This window comes from Anser cygnoides, chromosome 3 (genome assembly GCF_040182565.1).
Source record: "Anser cygnoides isolate HZ-2024a breed goose chromosome 3, Taihu_goose_T2T_genome, whole genome shotgun sequence".
NCBI classification, from domain to species: domain Eukaryota; kingdom Metazoa; phylum Chordata; class Aves; order Anseriformes; family Anatidae; genus Anser; species Anser cygnoides.
In genome coordinates this window covers 32663878-32683781 of record NC_089875.1, presented here as the reverse complement: position 1 = coordinate 32683781, position 19904 = coordinate 32663878, and the positions used below count along the sequence as shown (strand labels likewise).

Here is a 19904-nt window from a genome sequence, read left to right as displayed (position 1 = left end):
TATATAATACAGACAATTTAGCCATGCATAATAAAATTGTCCAGGTTTATAGGGTTTAGATTTACAATAATCAGATGAAACTCTATATTGCTGTTCCTTTTTAAGCAGTTTTTTAGTTTTAAAACCAAATTTAGCAGCAAAAGACTAACGTAGCAGGATTCAAGTCTACTGGCAATCACGGCACTTCTGTGTTGCCTTTGATTTACACATGGCATTTTAGCAGAAGAGTGATCTCTTCTGCTAGTCAAAAATGGAAGGAGATCCACACACAAAATGAAAACTACATCTGCTTATATATAGATGCCAGTGCCCACCCTGAGATGAGAGAAGTCTAGCCATGGCTCCCAGAACAGAGTCCTGATCAACTTTGCTTTTGGACTTCTGTGCTGGTGAAGTCTCCTTAATAACAGCCTTCCATAAAGGAACCTACAATGTGCAATGCGGTACAGAAGAAAGGCACAACTCCAATAAACAAACCAGAACTAGCACAGAGATCATCCAGCAACCTCCAGAAAGCCCAGTTAAATGCTACATAATACCAACAAAGAAGTATAGGTGACATTCACAGTCTATGTATAAAACGTGTTGAGAGATCACCTCCAGCTACCTGAGAAAAAATAAAGTGGTGCAAGAAGCTGTATGGATATTTTTCACGGCTTACAGAATCAACAGCGAGCTTTGGACTTCTTAAATGACTTTAAAAATGCATAAATAAAGAAATAAATCCATATCGTGCAACCTTCACACTTTTCTTAGGCAACAAATTGCCTACATTTTTTGCAGCTACCTGGCTTATCTGGCTAGAGCTATAAAGTTACAGTAGCAGTCAGCTGTTTACAATAATCAGATTTTAAATGCAATCAAAACATATTTAGTCGTTGATGTTTATCTTTGCAATATTTTTTTAAAAGTCTCTTTTTTTTCTATGCTTCAAGGCCAGATCTACATTACACAGTTTGGCTGACCTAGATAATATTGTCTTAGGATTACGTGTAAATAAAGAAAAGAAGTACACTACATCAGTATTCTTTTTCAAGAGAAAAAAAAACGCCCATGTGTGGTCAGACCTAGACTGACAGAAGAACTTCATCAGACTCCTTGTGCAGGCAGGCAACACAGTCACCATGGCCAGAAATGTCCTGCTCTGCTGGCATATTGCACTTGGACATCTGTTTGCATATTAAAAGCAGCAGAAGCAATTTCACAGGCACGGCCTGAATTTGTAAGTACCGTACAGCTAGATCAAAAGTAGTAGATTCACAGTCAAAATAGGAATATGCCACGAATAAAACAAACAAACAAACAAACAAACAAAAAACACATAATCTGTTGTTTTGAGTTGTACTTGGGGGGGGGGGGGGGGGGGGGGCGGTGGAATAAAAGAAAAAAGATTCAAGGCAACTGCCTTCCTCCTCCCCTTCCCTGATGTGTCCTGACTGAATGGAGGATAGTGCACGGAGAAAATATTTTCCTCACTAAAGTCTCTTGGCAGCATGGGGTTTGGGTAAGTAAAGGGGAAGGGAAGCCAACTATGCAACTAATGGTTTTACCAATGAGTACAACTCAGAGAAACTTTTTTCCCCCAATCACTTTTCATGTCTGGATATATGAGGTATATACATGTAATGATTTATGAAATTTTTCTGTTTGAATTCTCCAAAACCTTCACATTAACCTATATATTCTTGAAACTACAATATTTCAAGCCAGCCTTTGCTTCCAAAGATAGCTGCACTACTGCTACAAAAACCTTGCTATGCCACGATGCTCGCTTTGGTAGCCAGAGACACAACGTGGCAGAGCTGCAGAAAGACAAGAGAATACATGTAAGTAAGGTTAAATGACTTGATCTAGGTAGCTCAAATGGCAGCTCTTCCGGTGTCATCTTTAGGAGGGCTGCTGTGTACAGAGAAACCAAAGCTCATCACTTCTGGGAGACATATGAAGAAAACCTTCAAGGGAACCAAACCCTATGGCCCAAAATACAAAACAGCAGCACCTTGGTTGGACTGGCACATTTCTGCCAACCACGTGGCATCTGGCAAATTCTGTACGTAATCCACCCAGCTCAGGAGTTCACAGGAAACCATGGCTGTAACTGTCTACCCCTCCAGAAGAGCTCTAAGTCACCAGGAAAGCACAGACCTGTAGTTCCTGGAATCCTTTTTTTCCCCACTCCCATCTCTAATTTAGGACAGGCTTATCCTGATAGCTCACTTGGACTCCTAGTTCCCAGCTGACTGAAATACACTGGCATATGACCAGGGCCAACACAAAGGGCCAAGAGAACAAGCCTTTCAGACTGCCTTAGCCACTTTACAGTCCACGCAGGACTATGCTAACTAGCAGGACTTTGGATGCTTGACCTTTCATTTCCCTCTCAGCATTATCTGCGTTTGCAATATGAATTTGATGTTTGTCAGGACAAGAACTATGCCAGATGTGAAAAGAAGACTTTTAGCTGAGTCCTGGATTTCCTACTTCACTTCTGTGGGGAATGGTTTGCGACCTTTTTTGTAGAAAGAAAAAAAAGACAAGTGAACCATATTGTCTCGATCTAACAGGCAACACCCTTGTGTCTTGCTAACCTGTCAAAGTTTTACTGTCCTTTACTGACCTATGCAGAGAGTAGAGTTAGAAGGCAGTTGGGGCAAAAGGTGCAGGATATGAGTCAGCAGCACCTGCATGAGAGAAGGATGATGGGGGTGAATAAAACAAGAAAAATTCCACATTTGTTAAAGAGGACATTGCTTAACTGCACAAGTCTGATTCCAGATGAACTGAGCACGTTTAAGTGAATCCTCAGTTAATTCAGCTACTGTGTTTGGCATTTCTTTCAAGCTGTCCTCCATGAAAAGTTGCCAGGTTCTCCAGACTCATGCAGATCCTAGCACTTGTACAGTCTATTTTAATGAGTGTAAGATCCAACATCGAAACAGGAACCTTTTAATAGCATAATGTGATTATGGGCAGTAGCCACCTATCACAAGTCAAAAGTTGAAATTTAGTCAAGCAATGGGAAGTAGTCATTGAGGGAATAATGTCAGCTTACTTCTAAAAGAATAAAAAACACAGCCCTCACATTTGGTGTTGGCAGATGCAAATAATAAACCTAAGCAAAGGCATACATTAACAGCATCTGAAAAGCCAAAGAGACCAATATTAGCATACAAGATTCCTTCCCTCTTATCTATGAATTGAGCTAGAACAAAAATAAAATCAAACTCTGCAAAGCAAGTGTTAGTTCCACTGTTTACATTCCTACGTAGAACAACTACAAATAGCAGGGGACACAATTTTTCTCCTTTCTGTCATACGCTGCTTTAAAAAATGGTTTATTAAGTGTTGTTGCAAGTAAAAACATATTTTGCATTTTTTAATCAACAGTTTAATCTTAAAATACTGTTCCCATCAAAGGGCACACTTTTGAAAGTTACAGCTTAGAAAAAAAAAATCCTGGCAAAATATGGGTTTACATACTTGAGGGGAGGGTTTTCTTTCCAGCAATGCCAAAATTTAAGCCTGAACGAGATGGTATTTTCACACTCCTACTGACACAGTAAATAGAATGTCTTCAGAGAAAGGAAAACTAAGTTCTCCTTAATTCTTCTTCTTACTTGCTTCAACATATCTGTTTTTTTGTTTGTTTGTTTGTTTTTAAAACAAGGCAATCATAAAAGTTATTTAAATTGGCTAAAGGTGATTTTAAATGATCTACCAGTATCTTAGCATACAAAATAGAAAGTTACATATATAGGTCAAATGCACTGTAGGTACCACATTTTAACCAAAAGGATTATTAAAAAAAGATTTAACTTGCTCTGCAGAAAAAGTTTAACTCATCTTGTTGATGCTTCGTTTACCGAAGCAGCTTCTCAGTGTTTCATGCTATTTATGCAATGGTGATTCCTTACGCACATACAAGTTGCAGATCCAAGACACTTTACAGTTATTACTTTCCCTTCATTAGGCTTAACTTTGGTCTGTCAGCAACTTGGACTTCCATCTAAGCATACCTCTTCTTACCCAATAGAGCCTCCAGCACATGCCACTTTACACAGAGCTGTCCCTACATCTAAGCCCAACATTTAAAGAATGCACGTAAATACATGCCTGGTTTTCACTTTGCATAATTCTGTTACATAACAGGACAGCAAACTAAACATTGTTTGCATCTGTTAATATAAAATACAGCACACCCAGAGGGCCCTCTTGATTTACTAATTAGTTTGTTTTGTCACAACTCTTTATTGAAAATACTGGGGAAACTCCTGTTCCTAGACTTCAGTGTGCCTAGCACTAATTCATTTATTTTAGCAGACTTACTGGTTTTATTAGCTGGAGAAAGCACAGCGTGGGCTATGTTGTCATGCATTGGACTTTGAAACCAGACAGATTCCAACGAAAGCCTGTGCTATGAGGAGAGCCGTGGATTACAGCTGCTGATTCCTTTACATCTACTGATCAGCCAGAAAGCAGAACAGGCTGTGCAATAAGATCCCTGAAGATCAGTGCTAAACATGGGCATACAAAGTAAAACAACACAGAAATGGCCTTTAGCAGAAGGAAAACACTCTCACCTAAGTGATTGCATTACTCTGCTGTTAAAAAACAAACAAGAAAAAACACATGTATGTCCTTCCAAAGGACATGAATGACTAAGCTTGAAGACTAGAAAGCACTCCGATCTAAGCCCTACATACTGATATGCTAGAAAATGTTGCTATTTAGTGTAACTCTCAGGAAGCTACATGTGAGGTTTATTTAGGTGCTCACAACTGAGGAAGAACACAGAAATATCCCAAAGCAAACAGGGATTGCTGAACAGCAAACATTAAGATGCATCAGAAGCAGCATGGCCAGCAGAGTGAAGGAGGGGATTGTCCCCTTCTGCTCTGCTCTTGTAAGGCCCAACCTGGATCCTTGCGTTCAGCTCTGGACCTCAGCATAAGAAGGACAGGAACCTATTAGAACAAGTCCAAAGGAGGGCCACCAGGATGATCAAGGGGCTGGAACACCTCTCCTATGCAGACAGGCTAAGAGAGCTGGGGTGGGAGATGAGTGGTTAGAAAGCTGCCTGGCAGAGAAGGACCTGAGAGTGTTGGTTGATAGTTGGCTGAATATGAGCCAGCAGTGTGCTCAGGTGGCCAAGAAGGCCAACAGCATCCTGGCCTGTATAAGAAGCAGTGTGGCCAGCAGGTCTAGGGAAGTGATTGTGCCCCTGTACTCGGCTCTGGTGAGGCCGCACCTCGAGTACTGTGTTCAGTTTTGGGCCCCTCGCTACAAGAAGGACGTCGAGGTGCTCGAGAGAGTCCAGAGAAGGGCAACGAAGCTGGTGAGGGGTCTGGAGAACAAGTCTTACGAGGAGCGGCTGAGGGAGCTGGGGTTGTTCAGCCTGGAGAAGAGGAGGCTCAGGGGCGACCTCATCGCTCTCTATAGGTACCTTAAAGGAGGCTGTAGCGAGGTGGGGGTTGGTCTATTCTCCCACGTGCCTGGTGACAGGACAAGGGGGAATGGGCTAAAGTTGCACCAGGGGAGATTTAGGTTGGATATTAGGAAGAACTTCTTTACTGAAAGGGTTGTTAGGCACTGAAATGGGCTGCCCAGGGAAGTGGTTCAGTTACCATCCCTGGAGGTCTTTAAGAGACGTTTAGATGTTGAGCTTAGTGATATGGTTTAGTGGAGGACTTGTTAGTGGTTAGGTCAGAGGTTGGACTGGGTGATCTTGGAGGTCTCTTCCAACCTAGATGATTCGGTGATGCTGTGATTGTTCAGCCTGGAGAAGAGAAGGCTCCAAGGGAGACCTTAGAGCAGCCTTCCACTACCTAAAGGGGGCCTACAGGAAAGCTGGGGAGGGACTCTTTGTCAAGGGGTGTAGTGATAGGACAAGGGGGAACAGCCTTAATGTAAAAGAAGGGAGGTTTAGATTAGATATTGGGAAGAAGTTCTTTACTCAGATGGTGGTGAGGCACTGGCACAGGCTGCCCAGAGAAGCTGTGGATGCCCCACCCCTGGAGGTGCTCAAGGCCAGGCTGGATGGGGCTTTGGGCAACCTGGTCTGGTGGGAGGTGTCTCTGCCCATGGCAGGGGGTTGGTATTAGATGGTCTTTAAAGTTCTTTCAACCCCAAACCATTCTGTGATTCTAAGATATCTCTGAGAGACAGTTTGTCAGATAAGCTAATTAATTCCTACTTGCACCTAAGTTATATCAGGTCAGCTGTTCTTCTCAAATTTTACACTGCCCAGCCCCAGAATAACCTGTAAGTATGGAGAGAGTTTAAACAAGAGCATCTTTCCTATGGGCTAGTGCACTATGGCATACAGGCTCCTGGACTTTTCAAGAATTTGAGGAGTGGAGTTTCTCAAAAGCACTTGTGTTTCTATGCAACGCAATCAGAAATAAATCTTAAGAGATAATACTGTTACAGGTCTCTACCTTTATTAGCGTAATGGCCTAAGAATCCATCCTGCCCTTGCAGAAGGGACCTTCCTTCTAACTATTCTCCTAAATAGAAAGTTGTTGTCCCCCCCATCTCCTCCCAAGCACTGATGGCAGGTTTTTCCTCCCCCTGTAGCATTGTTATTTTAACTCACCACCAATTATGCATATTAAACTAGGCAGGAAGTTCTCAGGTAGATTGAGTCTCAAAGGGAACAGAGCACAGACTTACATCTGGGCACTAGATTTTGTTTTACGTTCTTGCAAGTGCAACGTATGTGTGAGAACAGTATGAAAAAGCTAACATTTGTAACAGAGACCAATCATCAAGCATTTTTAAATCCAAAACTACTAGCCCTGAAAGTGTGGAGAAGAGGGGAAATAATTTTCTCAGCCTGCAAAGGACGTTCTCAGTGAAGATAGCACTGCAGGCACAAGCATATTAAGCCACTGTTCTCTTACTCCACACCCTACCTAGCTGGAAAAAAAGACCAGGGTAAAGAATGCACATTTGTCACAGATAGGGACACTTGTTACTTCATTCTTCTAAGTGCTCATTTGTTTTCTTGTTAGCTTACAATTTAACCAGATTAAGTGATCCTTTGAAAAGGCAATCTATTGATTAACCCATATTGTGCAGAACAAGTCATGCTCTTCAAGAACAATCTCAATTTATTAACCAAAAATAGCTCTAATTGGTCAGAGACCGGGAGGGAGGGGAGAGGGAAGAGGTTTATACATGTAAAATTAAAAGATTTATGATTTAGTCTGGCTTCAGCTTGTTATCAGAAGGCCATGCAATAAATCAAGAATTTAGAGGAGACGTAAAGAACATCTTTGTACTTGCTTGAACCTGAAAAACTCATAAAAAATTCAATTGTAGCTAGTATTTATGAGTCCAGAGGCCTCAAGACACAGTCCAGTGGAAACAATTTGTGAGTCTACAGTCAAATTAATTCCACATTATTTCATGGGTATAGAGAAGGTAAGCAATTGTGCCAGCAACTCTCTGCTTGGAAAGATGATCAAAATTAGACAAAGTATGAGCATGATTAAATTCACAGGATACAGAAATAAATAAGTAATATCTTGGACATTTCTATAGTGCCAGCATTAGGTCTTCTGAATATTCCACTTTCCTCCCTCCGTCTGCCCATCCCCAAATTAAAGCCAGATGTTCGTGAGCTGACCATTCCAGTAGTTAATATAGATGTAAATGCCGATCTCTGCACTGAATTCTGCCCTACCTACAGCTAGCCCTTATGTTGCTTCTATGTGAAAAAAGTGAGTCTTAGTATTCCTGTAATGCACTGCAACACTACCTTCTCAACGAGCCTTATTTACCTGGTCAAACAGCATCTTTCACTGCCACCCTGGTAACTAGAACCATCGCCTCTTCACTCCCACCAGGGTGAGCACCAGCTTTGCAAAGTTTATGCTCTGTATGGAAAGTTACAGCTCAGTAATAAATCTAATTGAGAGAGCTTGCCTGAGGACAGGTTGCTTCCCAAGATGCAAGTGCTCGCTTGTTTTAACTTTTGTCCTTTGGCATGTGGAACAAGGACTAATAGAGTGTTAAAAGAAATGGAAAATATCCCGGGAAATGATCCCCACTAACATGACAAAAGAATTGTCTCTTATGGGACAAACAAGTGACCAAGGAATAAATGTACCACTTAACACCCCTGGCTTCCCAACTTCTACAGTACCTGCAAAATAACAGAGAAAGTAGTTCCAGGAAAGGGCATTGATTTAACAGAAACATACACAACATGATCACTTGCCCACAGAAGAGAAACACTGGAAAGTCATCTGATTTGGCTGAATTACGTCCTCCCACAAGAGACAGCAGGCTGGCAAAATGCAGTTTAACATTTGTCGAGTTGATACAAATTCCTTTTCCAGTCTATGCTGTGGACAGAGGCTCTCCTTCAATTAACCTGAAGTAAAAGGAGTGTTCAAAAACTTCTATATCTTGAAATTGGACCTTATTGCCCTTGAAGGCAATATGGGTTTTGTAATTGATTTTATTTAGAGAAGATAAGGTCTTATACAGGTAGAACATGGGCTGTGATAAGCTCCAGCAGTGCTGCAAGCACAGAAGTAATGACATAGAAATAGTGACAGAGCAGTCAGCTGGCAGACTGGCCATATCTTCCACAGTTCCAGTTTCCTGGCAGCATCGCAGTCCTTATAAATGAAAGGTCCAATGCCATCCTTGCTGTTACCTGTGGACTTGGGCACCTGGCAAATCTGGTGACATTATAGACTTTGACATGCCTTAAATATATAAACACCATTTTCAGATATTTATTGCATGGCTGATTTGACAGGCCTACAAACAGTCCTGACCAACTGTACACAAGTAAATTGTATTATTTTGTTAGTTTCAAGGAAAATATATCTTAATGAAGAACCTTTTTCAAAAAAAAAAAAAGATTTGGTATTTTAAAAGCCTGACTTAAGATGTTCTAGGCACCCACCACAATTTATTCTGCCTTTCCTTTCCCATTCCCTGACATATACCAGGAGCTGTAAATGCAAGGAGAAATACCTGTTTTTCATTACATCTCAGGCACCCAATCATACATTTTAGGCATCTCAAAAACAGAAACACATCAATAAAGAGAAAAAAACAAGAAGTTAAATGCTTGAAATCCCTTTTCCTTGATGTATTACTGTCATTCAGCAGAGCATTGGTGAAACTCTGCTGGCATGATTAGCACACTTCTAGTCATCCACCTTCAAGAAACGGGAGCAGAAGCAGACGGGATAGAATGAGGGGACTCTTGTATGGGCCAGTCAAAGCAATTTGGACTGCAGAAATGTGAGCTGAGAAGGGATGGCAGTGCTGTCTTTGTACTAAATCAGAAACAGGAATGTAAGACAATAAATAAAAAAAGCCATTTAAATGAAAAACAGTGTTGGTAAAAGAACAAAATAAATTGAGCATGATCAAAATTAAACTGTAAATTAAAACAAGTTCTCAACCTAAGTAATAGTTTTTAATCAACTCATTAAGCGTGGTAGTGTAGATGAACTTCCTCATCTAAACCAAGCTCCAGCTTAACAGTGGTTGGTTATGTTTAATGAAAATATTTCTATGATGTGGTGTTGCAGGTAAGATTTCAGATTTGAAATCCTTATTACAATTACAACGCGTTGGGAAGAGTATTATTATCCTACAGTAACATCCTCTTAGTAACAAAGAAAAGGAGTACTTCAGACAGAGGTTATAAGAAAGAGTAAACAATGTCACCCTTTTCTGTGGCACCGTTCAAAGGCATACAGGAGCTTATTCTCAAGGACTGGCATAGGCTGAGATAAAAGCTGAAGAGTAAAACAGGTTACTTGGGAAGAAACAACCATACTGATAATCAGAACAATAAAACTTTAGCAGCACCAGCATGATCTATATTTTTTGTGGAAGACATCTAACAAGCTTTACAAGTTTCTCAATAAGGCCCAACCAACATAAAATACTTGTTTCCTTTATTGGTACACTAATGGTTCTACAAGGTGGAGACAACACCTCCCTGATTTTGTAAAGCCTTATCATGAGATCACATTTATGAGAAGCACAAGTCAAGATTACTGATTTTGTAGTGATAATTCGCACTTGTTACTTGTACAAAGTGCTACTTTACTGAAGGTTTACAGCCGGCTGTTACGTCCACTGCTATCGGACAAAACACAAGAGCTGTCCTCTTCAGATTAAGCAAATTTTGCATGAAAATATTCCAGCTGATAATGTAAACAGAAGCCTAATCAAGGACTGCAGTGGAAACACTGCACAACTCAAAGAAAAGTGGAGAAGGGTAGGTCTGCATCTTTTTGTTTCATTAAAAGCAAAGCAAGAGTTTCGCTTGCCCTTGCAGCTTTCATTTATAAACAACTATTTTACAAAATAGTAATTTAAAAATAGACAGCTTCAGAAATTTTCAGTCAAAAGGCATATAAGCACTTTTTTTTGTAAAAAAAATATCACTTTGTGTACATGTGTTTGTGGAAACCTACTGGATTTGGTCCAACACGGATTTGGATAACGCTTATTGATTTCATGGTCTGCAACAAGTTCTGTGTTTTGCCTTTTTCTCCATCCTCATGGAAACTCCCAGTTGTATTCCCAAACTACCTCTAATGAAAGGAATGTCAGCGTCTGAGGCTTCAGTTTTCACACAGCAAATTCAAGAATGAGGCCACAAAAGGAGGTTCAGCCCAAACAAGGCTGGACCTAAGTGCAAGCCTTTTCGTCCTTACCAAGGGGAACGAGGCCAAACAAGCACTGCTCATGTGACTTTACAGAAAAGCTGTGAGTAGTCAGGTCTTTGGAGATATTTCGTGCTGTTTCCGTGCCTTAAGTGTGTAATAGTGAAGCCTCTTGTGGCTATATCGGCAATTTTCATTTGTAGATTGCATCATGTAACCAAGTCCCTAAGAAAAGCAAAGAAGAACTTAAAGCCACTGTTTGGTCAGAAATCAGGTAGTCTTAAGCTGTTACAGGGTGATTTTTTGTTTTTTTTTTTTAGGCAAATTGAACAGTTATTGTTGAATAGCTAAAGTTTCCCCTCACTACCAATGCCTCTCAAACACAGCATTGTAGAAACTTAGACTCACGTGTCTTTTGCAGGTTTTAAACGGTCCAAATGACTTCATTTGCCAGTCCCAAGGAACTACAGAAGACAACCTTCATTTGCAGAAGTCAGCCAGCAGATCCTGCTGCTAGCCTTCTTTTTGCATTAAGAACTAGCTAGCAGCACTCTTTAATAGTGACCTCCCAGCCCAAATGTGTGAAAAAATGAGACTAAGAGCAACGTATTGTAATGAGAGAGAGAATGAATTCCCCTGCAATAAACCCAAGTTCCATAATATTTTCTATTTTAGCACAAATAAAATCATATTGATACTTAGGTGGTAAGAGCCCGTTAAAAAAAATTGAGCTCTCTTTACTTTCATTCTGCAGTAAAACTAGGTGTTACTGTTTCCTCTGGAAAAAAAGTTCTAATTTGTAGGGATATTAACCTCTTGGAGGCATGTCAATATTTTTACAGCATGCACTGTTTAAGACCTGGTTGTGTATCATGTATAGCATGGACAGTTAATTTTCCTATAAGTCATAATTCATAGGACAAACAATGTGAGGGATATTAATGGAAAGAGATCAACAAGGTTATTTCCTTTTGTGGCTTTCTGCAGAGTTAAATAATAAGTGAAACTCATAATTCAGCAAATTAGTTAACTGGAACGATTTTGTCATAGCAGAATTGAATGCTAAAGCTTACCTAATTGTGATACTTGCAGATCCCATGCTTGAATGAACTAAGTGCTCTTTAACTTTATATCCCCCTTTCACTTATGTGCAATGGACTTAAACACCGACAGTTTTGAAAAGGCAACTGGCATCTTTGAAAGATCATGACTACAAAGTTTGACATTTCATATGGATTTTTTCCCCACTATTAATTTCAGGACTAGATTCCAGTTTAAATGAACTAGTTAATAAACTATTTTGATGAAAAGCACATTCATTGCTTTACCAGCATTCCCTTGCTTTTGTGATTAATACAATTATAGAACTGTTTCCTCTTCACTTTCCCAAGTTCCACATAGACATGTTTTGAAGACAAATTAACTAAAGGTTACTGCTGCATGAGAGCTGCAGCTGTTCTGCAGATGCTGAGTGCCACAACTTTTCTTTGGCCTCAGAAGATTACTGTCATTCAGAAATAAAACATATCAGAGGATTTCATAGCTTTCATTAATACAGTTTAACTTTGAGGGCTCCTGTGCAGATACGGTTATACCACTCCTTTCCTTGGTTGGAAAAAAAGGTATTTAACAACTCTTACACTGCATCTATTGCTTCAAGAAGCTGGAAAGCAGTAATAGCAGATTAGGCTTCCTTCCTATCTGAATACATACATGGTGACTGATGGAGCCAACTCCCCTTTAGAAGGGCTTTGGAAAATGCTGTTGTCCCCATTTTACAGATAAGAAAGTGGAAGCAGAAGAGTCAAGAGTTTAATCTATCCCTCACACCAGTTGGTGACCTGTGTAAGGCAGGGTTAGAACCAGACCGCATTTACATGAGGCTATTGCAACAGAGCTGTTACCGATTGCATAAATAGATGCTAACCCACACAGCAGTCTGAATTTCCAGAATAATGTTTTTCTGCTTAGCTGAAATTAATTTAAGTAGATTTAGGTTAAATCAAAACAATAATCCTAGTGTCAATGAGAACAGTTTATGGAGATTAATTTACTAGCTGGAGAGATGTTGGACCATATCTTTGTAGTGCTGCTTTTTATTTTTATTATTTTCTTTCTACAGGCAAGGCCTCAAGACCTAGAGCAGCAAACAGATCAGTCTCTGCAGATTTTACCCACCTATAAAATGGCATAAACTGCAGTATTTCAACAGAAAAATTTTGATATTTCACAAAAGTAGTAAAAGGGGAAGTTGAGTTTAGAGTGAAGCTTCATTCCCACAGTGCCTTCAGTGTAAGAATAGTTCATTAGTACGAGACAATCATAGGTGATCCAAGCTTGATAATTTTGCCTAAAAATGTTTTTCAACTCATTGAATGAATTGCAGCATATAGTAATATTGCATTAAGAAGCTTATTATACCATCCCCCTCCCCCCCCCCCCATTTATAGCCACGTATAAAAACATCCATCAGGTTAAGAAAATCCCAACAGCTTCTAGGATCAAAAGGTTACAGTCTTTTAGATTTCATTCCCCAAATTTCTATACAACATTAAAAGTCTTGCTTCTGTGAAGATAAAGAGGTGCTGCTGGAGAATGCTGGTAGCTTCACATATTTCATTTCCTATTTAATAGTCCATCTTAAGGAAAAAGAAGGAAAAAAGCAGGTTCTGGTAAAACAACTTATGCTGGTCTGACACTTCAGTGAGCATACACATGCTAGAATAAAAATCTTATTTTTCCTTTGACAGCATCAACTCAATGAAACAAAACTAAAAGTGATCAGACTTGGGTGGAGCAGAGCACTAAGTATAATGTCATTTTTTAATCAAGCGGACTTCTGAACTACACAACAGGAGCAAGAGCCACGCTGTAACACTGCAGACCATTAACTCTTTGGGGGCATAACCTTTACTAACTCACCTCGTTAAGCCAAACAAACAAAAAGGTTTCCAGGGTAGTTTTAAGTCAACCAAAAACTTTACATAACCTCAACCGCACTGATCTCTCTGCCTGTATCATTCCATCAGACAGCAGGAGGAGGTAAGGCAAGCTTCCAACATCAACTTGGACAGGATGCTTTGTAAGAATAGCAAGGTGATGGGTTTATGTTAGAGGAGTAGCAAGGGAAAGAAACTGCCACAGAAACAATATTTGCTTTGAGACTTCTGTTATTACGTATTTAGCTTTATCCATGGCATAACTTAAAACAGAATTTGGTTATGTACTACAAAACCCCCCCATCCATCTCAAAGATCAGTCTTGAGCTAATCTAGCATTGAAGGGAAGGAGAAGAGGCTACTCTGGACAAATGTTTTCAAATATAAATACAGAGATCTGCCAGCACAGTTACGGCAGGATATGAAGAAGCGTGATCAGTAACTAAGATAACTGTGCTGGGGAAGGGCCTGATCTAGACACTCTCAGACTTGTAACAGAGTAAATTCCCGAGCATGTCTTGTTCCATGCGATGGGGGTGTGAATTTGACTGGTAATAACATCACTTTGTTGGTAAGAGCTGCCTAGGCATCAGAATTTTTCTTAAACACAGTTATAACAGCATACATAAAACCTATTTTTGCAGGAATAGCAGAACATTAAAACCACTTGTACACTGGAGCAGTCTTTTCTATTTTATTATGTTCAATGCTACACTGTTATGTACACAGAAGAGGATCTTCCCATGTGAGCCTCCAATCTGTAACTTGGACCAAAACCAAAATAAACAACAAAAAAGAGTACATACAGAACTAAAAGATTATCAATTTTTTTTTTTTGAGGTAATATCACATTTAGTTCCTGAGCAAAAACTGATGGCAAAAAAGTCACTACATATATCCTGTATAATGTGTATTGAACAAACAAAGTTTTTCAACTGAAAAATCTTTAAGCAAACTTGTTTCACAGCTTGAATTTAGCTTGAAAGTTCTCAATTGTTTTTGCTGTAATATTAAGCTAGCAGGTCTTGGTGATTAATTAGTCTTCAAATTGAGCTTTAGCAGTACAAAATTTTTTCACGCTGTTTTTACATTTTTCACTCCCAGCTACCTGAATATCAAGCCAGCTTTGCTTACACTTTGCAGTGGCAGCATCATACAAGCTAGTTCGTTAACTGTGATAAGGACATTTGCCATGTCATTACAATGCTGTTTTACATCTTACTACTGAAATCAAAAGGAAGATGGGAAATGCTCTAACAATTACCAAAATGAGAATTTCCCCACTAAAAACACAGAGAAGAAAATGAGTTCATATGATGCAGAACTGAGAAGGTATGGGAGCCCACAAAGCCCAGCTTCAACCATCATCTACACAAGGCATCGGTGACTTTGGAATGAATGAGGACACAGCTATTTCACCTACTGCATTTTACATGTAACAAGTTGTATCCATTATTCACTCAGTTTCAGCAGAATTACTGCACAGAAAAATTCTGCTCATTTGGTACAACTTTAACCCTACCTCACACTCACCATGCCCCCGTTATCAAACTACCAAACTGCACACATCCAGATTGAAAGTTTCCCATATATTTGCAGGTCACTTTGCTGTGGTTTAGCCCCAGCTGGCGGCTCAGCACCACCCCGCCACTTGCTCACTCAGCCCACATGGGATGGGGAAGAGACCTGGAAAGGTAAAGGTGAGAGAACTCAGGGGTTGAGATAAAGAAAGCTTACTAGGTAAAGCAAAAGCTCCGTGGACAAGCAACACAAAACAGGCAATCTATTTGCCACTTCCCATCGGCAGGCAGGTGTTCAGCCACGTCTCGAACAGCAGGGCTCAGCATGCATCATCGTTTCTTGGAAAGAAAATGCCATCACTCTGAACGTCTCCCCCTCCTCCTTTCCCCCTGCTTTTATTACTGAGCCACATGGTGTGGGACATCCCTTTGGTCAGTTGGGGTCAGCTGTCCTGGCTGTGTCCCCTCCCAGCCCCTGGTGCACCCCCAGCCTCTCAGCAGACAGGGCAGCTCGAGGAGCAGGAAAGACCTTGGCCCTGTGGGAGGGAGGTAATAAATAGTCTATGCCCTGTTATTTCTCAACTGCCCCACCCTGGGGATGTACAAAAGCCAAACCACCCTGCTATCTTCTTGCTACTCTATTACGAGAAGAGGATCAGCTTCCCAAGAACTGAAAGCTGTTACCAGTTCCTCAGAAGCTGGAGGCAGAGACACTTGCACTCTGCTAAGCAGAAAAACCTCCAGCTTAAAAGCTGCTTAGCATCCAAAACGCTCAGAAAGCCATCAAAACCACAGGAAAACTTCAGTTACCTTAAATAAGTGAGACAGTTTTCTAAGATGCACAAAATTCAGCTGTAAGTACCTAGTCGACACTCAGTGTGAAACTACTTGATCCTCACTACGAAACAAAAACACAGCTGTGGGGACATCTGCCCAAATTACCAACTGTCTATACTGTAGCAGAGCTGAGCAAACAAAGCCAAGGCACGCTCAAAGTGTGAACTGTTATCTTAGATTTAAGAGGTAAAACAAAGACATCCAGGTTCATTTCACTCATCAAGTTGACAGCTTTAGGACCTTGTGGAGACTATGTAAAAACTTCATGAGAAACTGCCTTTATGCTGCAGATACAGCCAGCTAAGGTAGTACCTTGAAAATCTGGTGCCACCATAGTAAATTACATGGGGACACAACAGTTACCTACTGCCGAGCTGCTCTGATAGAATCAAATTCAAAGTTGCGTCTTCTTCCTTTCCTTCCCCTTCCCTCCACCTCAAAACCCACCAAAAATAAGTTGTAAACACGGAAGTATTATTCTAAAAGGGCAAATTGGCAGTGATCACTCAAAAGAGGCGAAAAGCTTTCAGACTGCACTGATACCAAGGAGAAAGCGTAAATTTCTAAACATGAACTCCAATGCCCTTCAAAAACCCTTGTGCCAAGGTGAACGCTGATTACAGAATTGCTCTCGATGACTCTGCAGTCACGTACGCACCACTTACACAGGCCTGAAGGCTGAAATTCTAACTTAACCAGCAAGTTATCATAGTCCAACTATTTAAGTCGGTTTTAGCATATTAGCACCCCAGTCTGCAAAGCTCCTCAGCAGTAACTGTAACAGCTGCATCTGTAGCAGAGTATTGCAGCCAGACAGCTGCAAGAGAAGCCGTGGAAGAAGTCAGTACCAGCACTAAGACCTCCCTGTTCCTTGGGTGCCTGGAGGAGATTAATCAGCCTCACGTCCCTTGAAGGCCAGAGAAAACATACTTAGAGCTGCTGTGTCTCTGGCAAGGGACCACACATGATTCTTGAGCAACTTTCCTTCAAAGAGGTTTGTTTTTTTTTTTTTTTTTTTACTCCTGTAGAGCAGGTTGGGAATAGGAGCACTTGGAAGTTATGCACAGAACTCATCACGTTACAGCATTAGTGGATAGGGGAAGAGCAACTGACATCATCCACTTGGGCTTATGCAAAGCATAATGCACGATGGACAGCACTGATGGACATTGGGCATGGGCATTGATGCTGTCCGTCATGACATCCTTGTCTCTGAAGGGAAGAGATGCCATCCTGAGGGACCTGAGCAGGCTTGAGGTGGGCCTGTGAGAACCTCAGAAAGTTCAACAAGACCAAGTGCAAAGTCCTGCAGCTGGGGTGCGGCAATCCTAAGCATAAATACAGGCTGGGCAGAGACTGGATTGACAGCAGCCCTGAGGAGAAGGCCCTGGGGGTGTTGGTTGATAAGGAGCTCAACATGAGCTGGAAATGTGTGCTTGCAGCCCAAAAAGCCAGCTATATCCTGGGCTGCATCAGAAGCAGGGTAGTCAGCAGGGCAAGGGAGGGGATTCTCCCCCTCTGCTCTGCTCTCATGAGAACCCACCTGGAGCCCTGCGTCCAGATCTGGGGCCTCCAGCACCAGAAGGACATGGATGTATTGAACAAGTCCAGAGGAGGGCCACCAGGATGATCAGAGGGCTGGAGCATCTCACCTATGGAGACAGGATGAGGGAGCTGGGGTTGTTCAGCCTGGAGAAGAGAAGGCTCCAAGGGAGACCTTACAGCATCTAAAGGGGACCTACAGGAAAGCTGGGGAGGGACTCTTTGTCAAGGGGTGTAGTGATAGGACAAGGGGGAACAGCCTTAATGTAAAAAAAAGGGAGGTTTAGATTAGATATTGGGAAGAAGTTCTTTACTCTGAGGGTGGTGAGACACTGGCACAGGCTGCCCAGAGAAGCTGTGGATGCCCCATCCCTGGAGGTGTTCAAGGCCAGGCTGGGTGGGGCTTTGGGCAGCCTGGTCTGGTGGGAGGTGTCTCTGCCCATGGCAGGGGGTTGGAACTGAATAGTCTTTAAGGTCCCTTCCAACGCAAAGTATTCTGTAACTCTATGATCACTGATGACTTTGACATTTTAGCCAGGCCACCAAAAATACTGTACCATAAATGACTATTATTTCTACCTCAGGACCTTCACAGAATTACTTTCAGGTTCCATTAGCTATGTCACTTGTAAGCCACCATCATCCAACAACTTCAGGCCTTCCTCTGGAATCCAAACTTCTGTTAAGGAGCGTATACCTTTGCTATTAAAAAGGGTCAGAGTTCAGAGACCTGTGATAGGTCCAGCTGAGACTTCTTTATTTGCACCTGTTGTAACCTCAAAGAGGTTGTTGCTGGGTTTTGTTTCTGAGCAGCTGGAAATTGCTTACACAACATTTGCAAGATGCTGGCACAGAACAAAGTCAATTTAGTATTTGCCAATTTGCTCAATGCTATCTGCTTCAACCTTTCTGCTAAGGCAGAAATATAGTCCTACAGATGGGTACAGCAACAACTGATTCCACAGCGAGGATTAAAGGCAGGTCAATCATGAGAAACACTACCAGTGCCCATGTTGGTAGAAAAGGAACATGCAATGTGATTTCAGACTCAGCAGACACTATGATATACCACTTGTTACTAGCTTCTTGCTCCCTTTTCATTACTCATATTTCTTCCTAAGAAAACAGTGTATGACACTTAAGTTTAAAACATTTCAGAAGCTACTTCACACCCAACAGTTTCTTTGATCCACTGGAACTCACACAACACACACACACACACACAAACAAAAAGAAAAAAATATATATAATAATTTCCTTACTCATTTGACTGTAAATGTAGCCGCTAGGGTAAGGCATGCCTGGGAGGGATTTCTCCTGCCTACAATTAAGATGTTGGTAAGTACATAATTAATACTGTAATATCTAAGACCTCTAATATAAAAACATGATAAAGTAAGATGGATGGGAACAGAAAATAAACTGCAAGTCCGAAGTTTCTTGCTAAAGCACCTACTGTTTTACAGAGAATCTAATAATACCAGGTCCTGCTGTTGAGGAACCTGAATCAGAAGACAGGAAACAAAGTAAGACAAAGTTACGCCTACAAACTTATGCCATCCCTTCAACAAACAGATCTAGTAAAGACAAGGAGTACATATCGCATGCTATGCTTTTAGGGGTTTAATCTGACTTCAAGTACAGCTCTCCTGAAGATGTCTGTAGCAGCATAGTGGTATTTTAATTTAGATGAACAATACACAAGAGCACAAGACTCCCAGTTGTCCCCTATCAATGTCACGCTTCTAACTGCGGAACAGGATCAGAGCATATAAGCTGAACTCATTTTGGACCAAACTAGACCTGAAGATGTACTCCATGAAGAAATCTAATACATGTGACCTACTTGCTTGTGAGCATTCAATCCATAGGATCATACAAGAGTCAGCAAGAAGTAAAAATCCCTGCAAATACAGACACTCATCATCACGTCCATGGCACCAGACATTTTGTTCTCCGGGTCTGCTCTTATTGAGCTGCACTACCTGCTGATACAGACAAAACTTTAGAGCATTTGGTTTCTAGTTTTTAACAAAAAATCATAATGAGACCTTTTTGAAACACAGAACACAATGAGAACAAAAAGATTATCCCAGTGGCATAAAAACTAAATAGATTTTATAACCTTTCAAAAGCCCTTTCTGGATATAGTTGGTTCATTTGAATTTTATTATATATATATAATATATTATTATTATATGTATGTGTGTGTATATATATATAATTATACATATATATTATTTCAAGCAGTAGCATTCTTTCTTGCTTCCCAGCTAACCAAACTATTGACTGCCACTTGCAATCTTGGTTCTGGTTTTACACCGCTACATTAACATCTACGTGCAGTGCCAGCATGAAATGCGATTGCTTTGAAGGTCAACACCCAAAGGAAAGCACAGCAATTCATTTTGTTTAAT

At 40.9% G+C, this 19904-nt stretch overlaps 1 protein-coding gene across 1 annotated transcript in view; it reads right to left on the bottom strand.

The window, feature by feature from the left end:
- Nucleotides 1-19904, bottom strand: part of KCNK5 (potassium two pore domain channel subfamily K member 5) — a 39349-nt gene that overhangs the window by 13902 nt on the left and 5543 nt on the right. The window lies entirely within an intron of this gene.